Below are 4,657 nucleotides of genomic sequence, written 5' to 3'. Positions count from 1 at the left end.
TGTGATTGGCTGATGCGGCTGACGTCACCATTGGTGAATACGGTCAACTTAGAACTTGGAACCGACGACTCCGCGAGCGTGCCAAAAACCAGGGGTTCTCAAACGTGATGGTTTGGAGAGTGACCCGGGGTGTCACTTGCCTAAAGTAGCGATTTGAAAGTAAAAATACTTTCGTAAGAATGTTCAACATGATAAGATATCTGTTGAAACCACCTTTCCATAATATAGGGGCAATTCCAATGCCTACCTATGTAGGTAGGGGGAAGTGGGGTGGCCGGTTAGAAACATCATAGGAACGGGAAACTGAGTGAAAACCTTTTTTAGACATTTTACTTCCATTTGCCAGAAGATGAGACTTAGATCTGATTCAACAAATAAACTGCAGATATTTTTGCAAAACCTTGCAAAAACCAGTCTTACCCCACCCCATGGGGTAAGACGGTCACATAGGTAGGGCAAGACGACCAGCTTCTTTCACCGACCAGCACAGCTCGCAACAAATGCCCGAGCTCAGCCGCATTGATACAGTCGCTCGTTGGTCTCAACTTTCGGAAATGGCAGCCAGTGGGTATGCGAGATTCGTGGCTCGTGCAGAAGGCGTATGCTCGTATATAGGCCCTAGTTCAGAAGCCATGTACAACCGCTTTTCACATTCATTATTCGAGAATAAAATGTGCCGAAGGAATATTGCTAACATGTCTTTGAGTATCGGAATCGAACATAATCTTATTAGAAATGCTTCTTTTTTTCCTACAGCAACAAAAATATTTTTACCATTAGGTACAGACCCATTGGATTCATAGTTGCCCGTCTTACCCCAAACTCAATGTCAAAAGTTCAGCACGATTTTTCTCTGTGGACAATTTGATGCAGACAAAGCAAATCCGCGGTAAATGAACACTGTGGCATATGAGTGTACCACAAGTGATTGCGAGTTTTTAACTCAACTCTATAGTGCTGCACACAAAAGCTTGCACAATACACTATGGATGTTTTTAATGAAACGAGTGTTTTAAAGAAATCAAATAAAATATTATCGACTGAACGCAAATTCACCAGACTTCAATGGTGGTGTGTAGTGGGAAAGGCAATTCTGGTCCTAATTTTTCTCGCCCGTAGCGCTATTGGTTTGGTCTGCAGAAGGGATGCCCGTCTTACCTACCCTGACCGTCTTACCCCACTATCCCCTAATAAACTGAATCTCAAAGCCCCAGCCTCCAACTCATGTAATTATTCACAATAAACATATCCCGCGCCATGCATAGGGGGAACTTTTTACGCCCCTCCCCCCAGGTTTCTCGCGAATATCTAAAAAAAAAAAAAACGGCGACGTGCAGCGCCAACGTTTTTGGTACACCTGTCATTTTGGACCCTTATCATTAGGCACCCCCTAATGACATGACATGACAATGACAACCCTTAGGTAAAGGCCATGACCTTCCGAACAGTACACACGGTACAAGGTAACGCAATACATATCAGTCACAGTCGATTTATATCGTTCAGCTTAACACTTTCAAGGTGTTTCCATTGCTCTAGGATGGCTCAATAACGTCTAAAAAAACTGCTTGAGATCTTTCACGACCTAAGATGACTTCAGGGTTATATAAGGTGAGGTCAATGGTGCAATGTTTAATTTAGTATTTAACAGTACACTCATCTGATAAACGATGTTCGACAGTCGATTTAGGCATGGACTTTGTCCGAAAAGGTAAAGTCAAATTTTCTCTCATTGAATAATGCCTAATGGGTGGGTCTCAGAATTCACATGACTTGAGGGCACGGACAAACATAACCCGAGCTACACGCATCATACACGCTGATAGCGTTGTCAATCGGATAAAATTTGAAAGCAATCGTTCAGCTGGTGCAGCTGGTTATGGCAACTTATCGTTGCCTGGTGACTGTTATTGAGATGTTCATGAAAGCCTTGCCTTCTTATGGGTGGGGCCGTTAGTTTTCGGCCCCCATGTCGGCGTCATTCGGCGCAATGTTTTTCAAACGTGGCTTTACCATTACGGCTAGTCATGCGTAACACAGGGCTGGAAAAAGTGTTTCGGTGGTTGTCGTCCAAAGGAAAACGGGCTTATTTGGTTGTCAACTCAAGATGTCTAACCCGCGCCCGCTGAGGGTCCTTGATTTCCACGCCCTGCTCGGAAGGGGGGGGGGGGTCAAACACCCCGCCCTTTTAACTCGGATCCTGGGTCACGTAGTGACAAGCAGTAAACGGCATTCGAAAGAACGTCCAAAATAAGGGCGAAAATATGACATTCGTTTTATAGGCTAAGTCAAAGGTCAGGTCACCGGAGGTCATGAAAGATATTGCCTTTCAATTTGTTTTTTAACACCGGCGCACAACTCGGGAACCAATTATATAGAGCTGTACAGCGCCGCGGAAAAGATTAGACAGCCTTTTTGACCCTTTCGGTGACCCTTCGACGGTGCCACTGGTCGACTTCCACTCACCTTTGAACAAAACGTGCTCAAGTTGGTACACTTCAGTCGTGCAGACGCCACGTACCCTGCGTGCGAATATATTAGGTATAATTCCACTCCTTTTTGATAGCGCAGGGCGCTCAGCCGTCAGGCTCAATTGTCCGACGATCCGTGTTCCTCGACCTGTGAAGTCCTGAGCCTCCATATCCTCGTGGGCATGACATGGCGTGCCCTCCCCTCGGCCTCACCAAAACATTACTGGCACTGACACGGTCCCTCAAGATGTCCCGCCGCGGACCTACCCCCAGGCGCCACCGGGGTGGGTTTTGACGTCACAAAAGAGCCCCGGCGGATTAGAGGGGACGCTAACTGGCCGCCGGCCGGGGGCGGCGCTGAAGGGTGCGGGCAGGGGCCGGCCGAGTCCTGGAATGTACTAGATTTGCCAGACACGTGTTGCCAGTGGACAACCACGGCGACCACTTGGTATGCCATTGGTCGTCTTTATGAGGGTCGCCGATCGGCCGTCTGAACGATGGTCGAACGACGCAGTATATACTAAATAGCTACGGGGAGTTGGAATATGTCTGTAGCTACCAGGAAATTTTCCACTGGGATGCCGCCGCGTACGGGAGGTAACGGACTCGAGAACTGCGAGTCGATGTGATGGGGAGGGACAGAGAATAGTTTGCGTGGGCAGAGGCGTTTGGGTTGGGTGGGCAGAGGCGGATGGATTGCGCGCTTCTAATCGCACTAAGCGGGAGGTCTTAATCAGTTCAGGCGCGGCGCGTGGTCGCCATAAGATCGTCTTCTCGGTTGTCGTCGACAACGACAAAACGATACAATTTTTCACCCCTGGCGTAACATGATCTGGTGAAAGACCGTGGTCGACAACACGGTCGAAACTATTTTCAGCCCTACGAACCAAGACCAAGACATGTTTTAATGAAAATTAACGTCTGATAACTTGATAAGTCATTCTAATGATCAACGATTATGATCTTCTTAGGAGCTGGAAACCTACTAAAAACAGCTGTGAGCTTTATTTGACCTGCACCAAATGTGGACCAAATTTTTACCAGATAATCGCTGTGAAAACGGCTAAAAGGTACCCTCTTCCATGACGCTTATCTTATCCCCGATCCATGTTGTCGGGGCGTATTCGAACTTCGAAGTCGATTGAATAAGACAAAACAACGTTTTCCAAAACACCGTCGGCTGAATTACAACGTTCAACGCTGCTTCGAGCAGCCCGGAAGTCCCGCGTTGTTCCGGCGGCAGGGACTGGGCGTGGGGAGTGGGGACCGCTCAAGCTTTCTGCCTCGCTCATAGATGGCGCCAGTGGTAAACGCCGGAAGGTATGCTGTGCCGCACGACACGCGTCTCGCCAGCAATGCAGTCGTGCGGTAGCGAAGTAAGGCAGATGCTTCAACACGTTGAGTGTGCAAGCGCCTGTGCAGAGACGCAGAGAGCGGGGATGGTGCAGGGGCTGCAGGGGCCGGATCAACACCCACCCACCCTGGTTGTGTGATAATTGATCGTGTCAAATCAAGTCATTGCTATTGCGAAAAGGCTCTAAACAGGTCCAAGCTTCCTCCGTCTGAAATTATTTTGCGTAGGTACTTAAGTTCAGAGTAAATAGAACATCCCTTAGTTAGCTCCTGCAACAGCACGGATATACCAACTATCAACGAAAGTAACCTAAAATATTAAAAAAACTCCGATTCGAGCCTACCAAAAACGTAATTATGTCAGTCAGTTTTTCTTCGCAAAAAATAGTGCCTGTAGAACGTACATGCATTTGCACGTTGCATCCACATGCTGCCAAAATAAAATATGCACTTTCAAATTCTGAAGTCGCGGCTGACACCTGAGACAAAGCAAATTGGGCGGATATTTTGGCAGTGGTCGGTGACAGGAGCGAGCGCCATCTCAGACAAAGCTTAGATGTGGCATTGATCCAAAATAAGCTCAGCTCGCTATTCATAGCTAAGAACCGCATGTGACAGGGTTTCCAACTAAAACACGGGGTGCAGTGGCGCGAGTGCCGGTGGCCGTCACGGCGAAGCACCCATCATACATCTGGGAGGCTGCGGGTCGTCTGGGCTGTCAGCCGCCAGGGGCGACAAATCTGGGCCGCCGCGACAATACGCCGTAATGACACCGACATGGGCCGCCGTGCATATCTGTCAACTGGACGGCCGCCGTCAGCAGGCGAATTTAC

This window comes from Amphibalanus amphitrite, unplaced genomic scaffold, assembly GCF_019059575.1.
Source record: "Amphibalanus amphitrite isolate SeventyFive unplaced genomic scaffold, NRLGWU_Aamphi_draft 001131F_arrow, whole genome shotgun sequence".
Taxonomy (NCBI): Eukaryota; Metazoa; Arthropoda; class Thecostraca; order Balanomorpha; family Balanidae; genus Amphibalanus; species Amphibalanus amphitrite.
Note: the sequence above shows the minus strand (reverse complement) of the source record.